Genomic DNA, 14,401 nt, shown 5'->3' on the forward strand with positions numbered 1-14,401 from the left:
TTTAGATGCGTTCATCTTTATAAGTGGCTCGATCCATCGGTTGTTACGTCCGTCGGTCTGTCACGCTTAAGTTTTAAATAGCATGTTCCATCACTAAACTTTTGTTTCGTCCTGGCACTTCTATGAAGATACCTTATCTGCCGTACGATCTGTCTGTCTTCGCTTTTTGAAGTAGCATTTGCATCGATAAACTCGTAGATTAAAGGACGCATCTTAATGATGGTGCAAAACTGCATGCAGCAATTGATAAAAAAAAATCTGAAGAATTGATCCGTTCTTGTAAACCTTTATGGTACCATGCATTTCAGTATTCAAACCATTACTCTTCACGTCGCTTTCGAGGTAGAACCGACGGCGCTTGTCCAGTACTTACCCTATTGTGAAAATACATAGATAAAGAGAAATCTGTACGATGTATGAAGTGCCTTAAATAAGTTTCCAGAATTTTTTTTCTGTATGGCCATTTGTATTGATGGTACACGCATGAAACTCTAGTCGCCTTCGAAGTAGTCTCCTCCGGCTGCAGTGCACTTGTTGTACCGTTCCAAAAAGAACGCCCCACGGAAGTTCTCTTGTGTGAGCAACACTCCTCTTTCATCTCCTCAATTGTTTCATACGAAAGCTTTTTAAGGTTTTCCTTGAGCTAAGGGAATAATCAAAAGTTACAGAGAGCAATGTCTGATCTATAGGGAGGATGAGGGACTCTCGTGATGCCCATCCTTGTCAAATAGCCTGTAATCTTCTCTTAGCACCCTTTTCATACTAATCATTTGTATCTTCAGTTTCTCGCAAATAGCTATGTGTACAGTTCCCACACAGACATCAAACTGTGCACTTATTCTCTCTATAGACAAGAAATGTCCTTATTCATGAAATTCTTTATTTGGCCAATCAACTCTGGTGTTCTTACATCCTTACTCCTACTACACTTATCATTCCTCACAGACTCCCTGCCTTCCTTGAATCTCTTACGCAATCCAAAAATTGATACTTGATTCATGCAAGATGATCCAAAAGCAATCTTAAGTGCTCTATACTTTTATGTGATATTTTTCCAAGTTTCACACAGAATTCTATTGCATATTTTTCTACTAAAGTGTCATCGTGATTGCATTTTTTAAATTCATCAGCTGTGACAATCGGACTTTAGTGGGGTGTATTCTAATTCCTGCTGTAGCTGTTCATTTGAACCTAAAATCATATAAATTGGTCAGCCAACTCATAGATTTATAGATAAAACACATTGTATTTTTAAGTGTCTATGACAATTTTAAATGCCTTTATAAAAAGTTTGGAAACATATTGAAGGCATCTCATATATACGAAAAGAAAATATCGAACACCGAAAATAACACAAATTCATCGGGAAGTTTTATTTTTATAAAGAAACTAGCGAGGGGTACCCGGCGTTGCCCGGGTGTTTGGGGGAGGGGTAAAAAAGTAAGTATGAGGATCGAACCCGAACCCTTGAGGCAAAGTTGTAAATTAAAGTGTAAAAAAAAATGTGCGATGTTAACAATTGCCCCACCGCGAGATGCTAACGGAAACACGTTTGAATTTATTTAATTAGTTGGCTTTAGCAGGAGCCCGTTTTAATGAGTTCGACTGCGGGATAGTATTCATTTACTGCTGAACGCTTTTTTTCCAACCCCAAGATGTTATAGGAAAAAGACTAACCCACATGCGGCGAGCGACAAATGTTGAATATTTATCTTTCCGAAATCGACCAAATTAAATAGACAGGCGAGCTTCGTTGTTAACTGTGAGATATTACGATTTGTATGTGATATAAAAAGTTTTAAAAAGTTGTGAACAGACCGACCGCTTCTTTGAAAGAAGCCTTTTGTAGACACACAGAAAAAGCGAACACACATACATACATTTTCGCTTTTATATTTATAGATGTTTTTATCGAATTTGAGTTGTTTTAATGCGACCGCCCCATTTTAAAAACGTCTTCGTAAAACTTCGCAAATGTTTGAATTACTGGAAGTTACTTACTTTGTTCCTTCATACTGTTTATTCTCAAAATGGCGTCGCGAGATAATCGTTTGTAGTTTAGTTTCCAAACCTTTTTTGTGCATACAATTAAAATTGTCGTAGAATCTTGAAAATTCAATATGTTATTTCTGTACACTGACCACTTTATATATTTTCATATTTGAGTTTATTATTTACAAAATAAAAATAATTTATGTGATTTTTTTGGTGTACGACATATTTCTTTTCGTCTGAAGATTTTTTTTCGTATGGAGATACATCTGGAAAAGCATCAATCGAGTGTTTTAATCTTTTCTGTCAACTGAAAATTAAAGGAAATCCTAGACTCAAGCAGTTTTTATTTTTGACTCAATCTCAAGTGACAAAAAAATTCTCCACATGAAAAATCTAACTTTTGTTTAACTTTTGACTCGTCCCAAATCTTTATTTGCATGCATGCCTACGAGGGAAGTGTTATACAATGTTTCGTTATTTTAATAAAAGGAAAATCCAGCTCCCCAAAACGGAGCACCTCAGATTGAGACAAAAGTCACTTTTCATGCAAAATGCTCCAAACAAGGGATGAAGCTATTTCACGTAAGCAAGTAAACAAGAACTAAGGATAGTTATCACAAAGACAGGAGATAGTTTAGTGTTAGTTTTAGTTGTGAAAAAGTTCAAAGTTATGGCTAGGAGGAAAACGGTCAGCAAGATGAACGTTTCACAAGCATGTAATTTTTAGAAAGAAGTTACTGGGATAAGAATTGCGTCTGTCTAGAAAGATTTTTTATTTAGTGACAGTTGACAGAATAGATGATACGTAGTATCATAACAAACACTGCAGTTTGTTAATTTCCAAATGGGGAATGATCTGACGAACTACAAGCGCTTGTACCCCCTCGACGTAAATACCCCCGACAAACCGACAAACAGCTAAATCGCACCCATACACAGTATAGATCCCTAGGTGCAAGAAAGCCTTCTGCTGCAATAGTTTATTCCCCAGAACTGATCGACTTTGGAATTCCTTCCGAGATGTTGCTTTCCCAACTGTACTGATATGCAAAAGTTCAAGTATAATGTGAACAGACATCTTGCTGTTCAACTCCCGTCATAATATCCTTGCACCTTATGTCCTCGATAGTAGCCCCCCACCCTACTTCAAAGTGGCATTGTGCCTTGTTTGGAGTAAAAATTTCTTAATAATTTTTTTTAAAAAGGGGTTTCATGAGATGGATTGATTGTCAGTTGAAAGATTAAAAATAATACGAGAGCGTGTGTGTCACGCTTCCGTCTTTCTCCTTCCGAGACGCCCTGATACATTCTCTACCCGAGAACGTGTGTGTGTCGCGCTTACAGCTTTCTTCTTCCGAGTGATTGCCGTTTCATTGGTATGACCTTCAATTTCTTGTAATAAATAATTTTACAAAGAATTCTTTATAAGTTTTTGTTTCGGTTTCGATTATAGTTGATGGCAGTTGATTTTTTTAATAAATGATTTTACTAAAAAATTTTCATAAGTTTTGGTTTCGGTTTCGATTATAGCTGAAGGAAATCAATATATATATATATATATATATATATATATATATATATATATATTCTTCATAAGTTTTGGTTTCGGTTTCAATTCAAACTGATGCACCCAAGTTATATAGATTTTTTTCTTTTGGGAATAACATATTTATAAGAATGGAATTGACTCTATAATAATATATACAAACATATTTAAGCGTGTTTTACGACCAGATGTCCCTGCTAGCTTAGATAACCTTTGAAGTTTTAACAAAAAAAAGAACAATAATAATACCAGGGCGTCCCATTTACGCTGAACATCCAGATAATGTCAACATCAACATATGAAAGAGTCCGCTGTGGAATTTCCACAAGTCCTGCTAGTAGAAAATGATTAATAGAATGAATTACATTTGGTTACTTATGGAAAATAGGAACTTTAGTATGTGTTTAATTGGTATTTTTTGTTTGTTTGTTTGTTTGTTCGGACGGCATTCCTGTGTTCCCTAAAAAAGTATAAACGAATCATTGCTTAGTTGCAAAATATCTGGGAAGAATATTCGTCTATGCTCAATGCAAAACTACTTCTAGTCAGCCGGTGCCGAAATCAGCAAGAATTCAGTTAACAATTCTTGGCCCGATATCCAACATTCTGCAGAATGGTACGTAAGATTTCTGTTGAAGAATGGTTCAGCCTATAAAGCGATGATGAGCCACGGAGGAGTCTGGAATGAGATGAGAAACGAAGGTATAAAAATTGTATCATTTGTTTGCCATTTCTTTTCTCCTTACTGTTTTTATTTTACTTATTATAGTTTAGCTATGTCGAGCGCCTGCTCGGTTCTCACATCAGGCAAGAATTCGACAGTACCTCGATTCCTGTACTTCTGCCAGAACTGAAAAAAGAAAGAAAAAAACAAACAAACAAACAAACAAATATGGTTTATCAGCAATAAATATTTCTCGGTGTGCTTACTTCCGTTCATCGGAAAGTCGGGTAGAGAATGTATCAGGGTGTCTTGAATGCGAAAAAGCTCCACGTAGTTTTTATTTTTTATTTTTTATAACATACGAGAACGTAGAAATACAAACCAATACACACACATCTGACCTTTGATATATATCGTCGTTTTAGATTAAAAAGGTTTTATCTTGAATGTTCTCTTATTTATATAACAGGTTATACGTGCAACGTCCTATACTATATCTGCGTTTAATCTCGCGATAAATGCCTATTAAAAAGGTTATATCCCTATTAGAGCTAACGTGATATCTGGAAATAATAAATTTAAACGTTGGCTTATAATGATCTGACTGATTTGCAGTGTTATAACCTTTTATATATATATATATATATATATATATATATATATATATATATATATATGTGTGTGTGTGTGTGTGTGTGTGTTTATATACTGATGATCGGTAGAACCGTGAAACATATGTTTGTAGATTAATGTTTTATAAGTAAAATAATACATAAATAAATAACATTTGTTTATTTGTTTATGTCAAAACAATATATATGTGATATACACGAAGAACTATATATATATATATATATATATATATATGATATATATGGAGAACTATATATATATATATATATATATTTATATATATATGATATGATATGATATACACGAAGATCTATATATAATGAAGAACTAAAATTCAAAAAAAATAAGACGAGAAAAATAAATTAAAATTAATTTTATTACTGGGGAAGCATCGGTTTAACTATAAATTTGAAAATCTGTAAAGAGACCAGAAAACACGATGTATGAATTTTTCAAATATTTTTTCTTTTTTTATTCGAATTTTCGGATACATGAATCTACTTCATGTTCTTACATATTACTAGCCTGGGTTCGTTCCTGGCGTTGCCCGGTGTTTGAAAGCGTGTGCTGAGCAAAAAAAATAAAATAAATAAAAGTGGTAGTAGGCAGACAGGCTCCAATCCGTGACGCGAAGGTGGAAAAGAAAGTGAAAAAAATCTGACGTTTTACCCTACTCCATTACGCGAATGGAAGTTCGGAACGTTAAAATTAGATAAATCGATCCAACCGTTGTGGCGACTTGCAAAAAGTGTCTGCAAAAAATCGACAAGTTGAGAGTAAAGGAATTAATATTTTTTGACAATTTTTCGACATTTGTCCTCCGAGACATCGAGCTTCAAAATGATGCTGATATCGTTAAAATCCGTCGCCACTGCCGAAAGTTTTAGGCAGACATACAAAAAAACAAACAAACATACATTCATACATACATACATTAAAACTGACAGGTAAGATTTATATTATAGATGTTTATACATTGTAATCTTTTGAGATGAGTTTGTATAACTGTATTGTACGAGCATATATTATAACCGTATTCTATGACCGGGAAACGCCGGTCGTACAATACGGTTACACATGACATTTTAATGTATGAAGATTACGTATGTATTATTATAGAATCAATCTTCTATAGAATATTATATATTACGAGGTAATATTTGCCTAGCGAATTAATTGGCAATATATATATATATATATATATATATATATATATATATATATATATATATATATATATATATAATAAAGATAATGTCATTCATCAAATTCCTCTGTGTTTTTTTACAATATCACGTCAGCTGTTATTTTGGCTTGGCGATGGATACCTTGAAAAAGTTAATATTGATTAATGGTTAGTTTAAAAATATGCAAACGAAGAAATGATTTGCGGCGATTTTAAATAGTACTTCTTTTTTATCTTTAATTGAACTCATTAATAAGAAAAAATTAAAATAAAATGGTGAGGAACACCCGGGCTTAAACAGGGATCATACGAACTGTAGTTTAATGCGCGACCACTAATTATTCCTTTGGCCTTCTTCAGGTGGTTAATCGTGACGGGATAAAAATGATGAATCTCTTAACTGTATCCTCAGTAATTACTGTCTTCTATAGTTGTTGTTACTTGTTAGGATCCCAACTATGGTTTAAATAGAAACCGACTTGAAAAAATAATGTATTAATAATTTTTTTTATCCAAAATTACTAGATTTGACATTAAAAAAACCTGAAAAGGGATTATATGCCGTAAAACAAAAACAACCAACCAACTATAGTTGTTGTTCTTCTTGTTGTTGTTGTTGTCTCATCATGTTTTTGGTCAACTAATCTTTTGGCCTGCTTTGGGTAGGATTAAAAACAACTATGGAAGGCAGTAATTACTGAGTTATAAGACTCAGCTTTCCTATCTCAGCACGGTTAACAACCTGAAGAAGGCCAGATGAATAGTTGGCCGAAACGTGGTAGAAACAACAGCTATGAAGATGAGGAAAACAGTCCGCAAATAAATGAAGAAATATACATTATGTTGATTCAGATTTTTTTTTTTATTGTCGAGATCTTTGAACTTAGTCGGAGATTACCGATTTCTTCCGATCTGTTTGACGAATCGTTTTTTTTTTTATGTCCGATAATTGTAGTGACGTACTCTAGAACGCGTGTACAAATACAGAGATCAATAGAAACCTTATAAAGGAGGAAGTAATTAAATTTTCCATTTTTTTTATGTCGTTTAGGTAATGCTATTTTCCAAATGTGCACATTGCGTCAAAATAGCGCGACTTTGGCGTGTACAAACTATAAAACACATAGAATAGCCAAGTACGTCCAAGGATGGAGTACTGCTGCCACATCTGGACAAGAGCTGCTAAAGAAAGCAGCCTATTTTGCCTTGACAGAGTACAAAATAGACTTCGTGGCGTAGTGGGGATGCCCTTTTCTCTTCCCTGCAAGCTCTCTCCCACAGAAGAAACGTTGCGAGCCTGTCTTTGTTTTATCGTTACTTCCATGGCAAGTACTAGTCTGAGCTCCAATCTCTGTTCCCCCCTCGCCAATCTTTCATGATAAACACCCGTCTAGTTGAAACCACTGTCAAAAATTTTCCCCACTCTTTATCTATGCCAAAACCAAAACGTAGATTCCATGAACAAAGCTGCTTTCTTAGAAGTGCACGCCAGTGAAACTCTCTTTCGTCTGCCTGTTTCCCACCTGACTACAAATTAGATATCTTCAAGTCCAACATAAACACATTCCTGAACCTCCCCTTTAAGTAAGGCACTTTATCAAATCCCAATACTAACGATTACTACGATACTATCCCATTGATCACTGTACACGCAAGAACTCTTATCCCCGAGTGGCTTCCTGGTCTTGATAAGTGGTGACAACAATGTAATAAAAAAACAAACAAAAAAAACAAAATAACATTATACGAACGTTTAGGAAATAAATAGAGAATTTTTTTAATACTAGTGTTCGTATTCACTTTTATTAAACTCTACAATAGATACGGCATAATCACGTTGACAAACCGGTTCCAGACAGATCACCCAAGTTAAGCTACGTTGAGTCTGGTCACTAAAAAAATAGATTACCGTTTAGTAATACCATCTACTGTGAGCGCTCGACGCTTATCCCAGCATTACTTTCAGACGTCCTAAACTCTTTACCTCACGGATCAAGCAGTGCTGATTCAGAAGATGCGTGGTTTCTAATTTCTCTCAAGTACACTAATGTGTCCATTATTCCTCAAAACTGAACGGAGTTTGTGATCCTACAAATGCATCAGAACAACAGAATTCTCCATGCGAGCCTATCCTTGTTTTATCGTTATTTCCATGACAGGTGTTCGTCTGAACTCAAATCTCTGGTCCCCCCTCGCCAATCTTTCACGAAAAACACCCGTCTAGCTGAATCACTGTGAAAATTTTCCCCCACTCTATATCTGTGCCTAAATCAAAACGTGGATTCTATGAACAATGCTTCTTTCTTAGAACTGCACGCATGTGGAACTCTGTTCCGTCTGCCTGCTTCCCACTGGACTACAACTTATATATATATATATAGTTCTTAGTGTGTATCATATATATAGTTCTCTATGTACATCATATATATATATATGTACATCATATATATATATATATATATATATATATTTCTTCATGTATATCACATATATATAGTTCCTCATGTGTATCGTATATACATAGATCTTCGTGTATATCATATATATATATATATATATATATATATATATATATATAGTTCTTCGTGTATATCACATATATATTGTTTTGACGTAAACAAATAAACAAATGTTATTTATTTATGTATTATTTTACTTATAAAACATTAATCTACGAACACGTGTTTCACGGTTCTACCGATCATCAGTATATAAATATATATATATATATATAGTTTCATTAAGTATATATATATATATATGTATATATATATATATATATATATATATATATATATATATATAAGGAGTGATGGTCTAAGCATGTGTTTTGAAAAATAATAACGCGGTTTATTATTTTAGTTTCAGGTATTAGAAATTCAATACTAAATGTATCATATAGAATACATATATAAATACAAATATATACATGAAATTTAAATTATGAGTAATAAAAAATTTACCTGATATATTAATCAGAAATTGCTCAAATTTGAGGAATGTAATGAATGCATTTTCCTTATTCTTTGGAGTTTCTAAAATCTATACTGTTCTATTTAGAGGTAATGGTTAATACGCATAATTGTCTTTTCGCACCTTTTAAAAATAAAGCTGACTATTCGCTTACTTTAGTCTTCCGCGGTTTCTCTCAAACTAAAGTTTGTCTTTATCTGTGGTTATTATGCTTTAAATAGGGGTAACTCATCATATTTATGAATGGGTCATAGGTCATTTTATTTTAAAGTGTGCATGCTAAGAGTACTTGTGCTATTTTGTATTTTAGCTGTTTGTTTATTATTGGTGCATTGTTGTACTAGAGAACAGTACGTTCTGTGTATACAGTTCCTTGCTATTTCACTTTTACAGTTTAATATGTTTTTGTTTAAAATAGAATTTCACATTTCTTATTCAGATACAATCTACGCAAGTCGACTAAATTTCTACATGTATTGCCTGTCGTACTGTTTTCTGCCTAATATATATATATGTATGTATATATATATATATATATATATGTGTGTGTGTGTGTGTGTGTGTGTGTGTGTGTGTGTGTGTGTGTGTGTGTGTGTGTGGCGAGTCTGTTTGTTTCTGGCATCGATATTGCCAGCAGAATACAGAAATCTTTCCAATAATCAAGAATGTTGGCACCTTCACCATTGCAATGATTTCAATAGTTTTTTTTGTTTGTTTCTTTACTTATTTTCCTTTTGTCTAAATGGATTTAAATCTATTTTATTTACATTTATTCATTTTAAATTCTTTTATTTTTAAATCACTTCAAAACTTTGCCGTACGATGATAGAAAATTGAAAATCACACATCAAAACTAGAAAGCAAGAAACAATTCGTCGAAAAATTGACTTGCGTATCTTTAGCTTGAAGGGTAATCAGAGCTATTTATCAGGAAAAAGAAGGGGGAGAGAGAAGACGCGATACAAAGAGAAAGCAATCGGAAAGAGGAACAGAGAGTGTAGAAGATAGGGAGCGGAAGAGGTGATTGCATAGAGAAATGGAGAGAACCGTGAAAGATTGAGGGAGAGAGAGAGAGAGAAGTGGCGAAGGGAGAAGGAGATAGTATGAGAAGAGAAAGAGAGAGAGTGGGAAGGAGAAAAGTAAAGGAAGAGAGCCACATGCAAGGATAGAGAACACGGAGAAAGGGAAAGAGCAGGGAAGTCGTGGTATGGAATGAGTGCAGGAGATGAAGAGAGGACGCTGTATTTTATTTAACGTGTAAATGTGTCATAAGTCATTTCATTTTAACGTGTGCATGCTTAGAGGACTTGTGCTATTTTGTATTTTAACTGTTTGTTTACTTTAGGTGTTAACTAAGTATTCTATTTCATTTTTATTGTGCATTGTTGTACTAGAGTAAAGTACGTTCTGTGTATACAGTTCCTTGCTGTTTCACTTTTACAGTTTAATGTGTTTTTGTTTTTAAAATAAAATTTCACATTTCTCATTGAGATACAATCTACGCAAGTCGACTAAATTTCTACATGCATTTCCTGTCGTACTGTTTTCTTCCTAATATATATATATATATATATATATATGTGTATATATATATGCATATATATATATGCATATATATATATATATATATATATATATATATATATTTCCAATCTCTCTCTTGACAGATTGGAAGATAAATGCATAAACACGAATTCATTACATATTTTAATTTATATGATACAAACTTAACACTCGTACCAAGATGTATACATAATTCTCGGATTCCCTGGAGAACTGTTCTGTTTTTGGACCACTAAAATTCTTAAATGATCGAAATTATATTTTGATAATAAAATCTGTTTTAAAATATCGTAAAATATTGTCGGTTTAGGAAAACATTTTAATAGAAAATCTGAAGTTGATAAGATTAAAAGCAAATGTATACATTTGAATCACGCGTAGTTAATTCCTCTGATTTTGTAGCATACTTTTTAGATTATTTTGTATAAGAGCCGAGGATTCAGAACCAGCTGTATGTGTACAAGTATACTATACATGCATACGTACATAACGAGTTTTTCTGGCTAACAACAAATGGAATTCGCTCCACAAGTCCAAACCCCCTATATATTAAGTTTTAAGTATGTAGACAAAAAATTAAGAGAGTATATTGGTAATGAAGGTTCATCGCACAGACAGACAATGTCACTTTATATATATATATGTCTTGGAAGATTTTAAACTTTCAAACTACACACAAAAGATTAATTATTTTTTATTTTTTTTTAATTTGTAAAATTCTTTTTTAATTACATTTTCACCCCAAACAAGGCTCATTACCACTTTTAGGGGGCTACTATCAGGGGCAACAGCTACTGAGGTATTATATAGGTCGCAAGATGTAAGCTCACGTTACACTTGAACTTCTGCATGTCAGTACAGTTGGGAAAGCGGGAACCTGGAATGAAATTCCAATGTCTAGCGGTTCTGAGGAAGAAATTACATTTTTTTATCATTCTATAGAAAACTATTTAGTCAGTAAGTCATTTAATAACCTGCAATCCTGCATCAACTTGCTGTATAATATATATATATATATATATATATATATATATATATATATATATATATATATATAAAGGTTAAAAATATTTATAAATATATATATATTTATATATATATATTCATATATATAATGCACGCATACATTACTAATATAGTTTTGGATTTTCTTTATTGATATAATCTGGTTAATCTTATACGATTCAAAAGGATCTGTATAACGAACAAATCCGTTATTAAACTGTTTAAATATTTTAGTTTTATCCCCACCTTGTTTTATCATCCTTATTACTAAGCTAGAAACTGGTGATATAAAATCTATTAATTTTGAAGTAACGCGAGCTATTCTCATAAACTCGGACATGATGTTTCAATAAAACATAAAAACAGGCTAGGTACTATCTTTATGCGGCATACACACTTTTTGAAATGGGAAAGAGTTTCTTTTATCGAATATTTTATAAAGAATAATCCCATCTTCAATTTTTATGTCGAAATTCAGAGATGTAGCCTGTTGTCTTCTATGTTCACAATTCAATTCTAACTCCTTTGAATATAGAAGATGTTTATTTTTTTTCCAATTCATCGTTATCGTTTATACATATAAGGTCATCTATAAATCTTCTACACCATGAAAATTATATATATATATATATATATATATATATATATATATATAATTATTTTTTTACTATAATAATTAAATACCTACAGACACTAGTGTTTCATCCTTTCGGGATTCTTCAGTGCAGGGTGTCACGATTACTACCAGTCGAACGATTCGAACCCCGCGACACGAGACATCTCTGGCTCGATTAGCGGAGGCCGTATCCATTCGGCTACTATTAACCGTGTGAAATAGCGTTGAATTTTAAACATTTTAATTTAAATGTTCATTACGTCAGACAGACAGTGATCAAATCGTTATACGATGATTTACGCATAAGAGCTAAATTGATCGACTTTTAATTCAACGGAAAGTGCTCAACGATAAGATACGAATTTCTTAAAGGGGCTGTCATAATTATTTTTTTACTATAATAATTAACCGTGTGAAATAGCGTTGAATTTTAAACATTTTAATATATATATATATATATATATATATATATATATATATATATATATATATATATATATATATATCAAGAATAATATGTGGTTTACAGATAGAAATATGTAAACCCAAAATTAATATAAATATTATATAAATATTCATAGAATAATCCAAACCTTAGGTTTAGATTTTTCTATCTGCAAAACAAATATTACACTTTGAGTTAATTTTATACTCCATCTGAGTTAAGCTTTATCATTCTCCCCAGATATGTTCGACAACGAATACATATGCTCTTTTCGAAATTCCATGGAATAAAGGGTTTCTTGTTTTATTTGTACTCTTTGTATACCTTCCTTACAGGCTTGTAAAGTTTTTTGAAAATTTGAATAAATTTTCAATATCAAGATTTTTAATCTGTGTGTATATATATATATATATATATTTAATCATCGACATATAGTCCTGTTTCGTTGTATCACAACTCATCAGTGCCGCTAGACTAGCATCTCTCCCAAGCCAAGAATTGAACATAGAACCCCCGTGTTGACAGTCGGCAGTTCTCCCACTCGACCATGGAATCGACGTCCGTAAATAACTCGTCGCAATGTCTATTTAAATAGACACCCGGCGCGCCTGTGTGAGTGTGTGTGTGTGTGTGAGTGTGTGTGTGTGTGTGTGTGTGTGTGTGTGTGTGTGTGTGTGTGTGTGTGTGTAAGGTACGTATGATTTTCTTCTTTTATGGTACCTATTTACTATGCCTCCCCACGGGACAGAGTTAGACACCAGGGTCGTTTTTTAACGTGGAGAAAAGGTACAAAAATAAAAATTGTCTCTGTCGTGAAGGATTTCTCCTCCACCGAAAGAGAACAAGAAAATGAAGTGCAGCATCTGAAGAACAGATACTACACTTTGATCTTGACCAAAAATGTATGTGTATGTGTGTGTAGTAAATATATATATAGATACATACATACATATATATGTATATAGTTGTATATATACAAATATATATGAATATGTATATATGAATTTTCGTCTTGTGCTTAAATCTTTTCATTGAACCAAAGTTTGTCGACAAAATGGAGTCTGACACACAAAACCTATCAGCTTTAACTTGTCGTATCGTCTGTCAATCAATTTTAATTATTAATAAACCGAAAGTAAGAAAACTCCGTCATTTTTTTTTAATATTTTGCCAAATATAGTCAACTATAATTCCTTTCCATAACACTCCCTATCAACTAAATTGTTTCTTTAGAATGTTCCCTTTTTTATGTAACATTTCGCTGATATATGTCTTAAGTGAAAGAGCCGCTTCACCTCGAAATGACTATTAGTTCCTTTCTCACGTTATAACAACAATGATTATATATTACGAAAATGATATTTGAAAACGAGGCTACCTCAAATGGAAGGCCATTCTCGTGTTCCTGTCCGGGTTTGCCAGATTGACCTTTTTAAAGCCAAATTTCGCGAACTTAGCCTTTTTTTTAAGCGATTTGGCTTTCAGAAATTGTATTTAGCCTTTTTCTTTAAAGCGTAACGCACGGACCAACTTAGGAAGGAACAATGAGAATATTATATAGTAGAGTTTCGGGTTCAGGTAAACAGAAACCAAATCTCCATTAATAATAAGTATATATGTACGGATACGTGTATGTGGGACTGTACGATGTTTAATTATACTTTTCTAAGGTAAGATAACGTTCTATTTTAATGTGGAATTAGCAACTTCTTTTATCAAATAAAGGCGTCTTTATCATGTTCTTGTTGTGAGTATTTTAAATTACAGATAACGTG

At 32.8% G+C, this 14,401-nt stretch overlaps 1 protein-coding gene and 1 long non-coding RNA gene across 13 annotated transcripts in view; one reads left to right on the top strand and one right to left on the bottom strand.

Annotated features, from left to right (window-relative positions):
• Positions 1–14,401, top strand: part of LOC145297766 (uncharacterized) — a 704,274-nt gene that overhangs the window by 273,736 nt on the left and 416,137 nt on the right. The gene's annotated exons all lie outside the window — the stretch shown is intronic.
• Positions 1–14,401, bottom strand: part of LOC145297807 (uncharacterized) — a 325,339-nt gene that overhangs the window by 214,427 nt on the left and 96,511 nt on the right. Inside the window, exon 4 of one of the 2 annotated variants that reach the window (XR_013870328.1) lies at positions 3,607–4,220. The exons of the other annotated variant lie outside the window; for it this stretch is intronic. This is a non-coding gene — a long non-coding RNA (uncharacterized LOC145297807). Of the gene's footprint in view, positions 1–3,606; positions 4,221–14,401 lie in introns of those variants that run through there. 2 annotated transcript variants of the gene reach the window in all.

The sequence above is a fragment of the Euprymna scolopes genome, chromosome 2, assembly GCF_053919585.1.
Source record: "Euprymna scolopes isolate OS-2025 chromosome 2, ASM5391958v1, whole genome shotgun sequence".
Classification (NCBI taxonomy): domain Eukaryota; kingdom Metazoa; phylum Mollusca; class Cephalopoda; order Sepiida; family Sepiolidae; genus Euprymna; species Euprymna scolopes.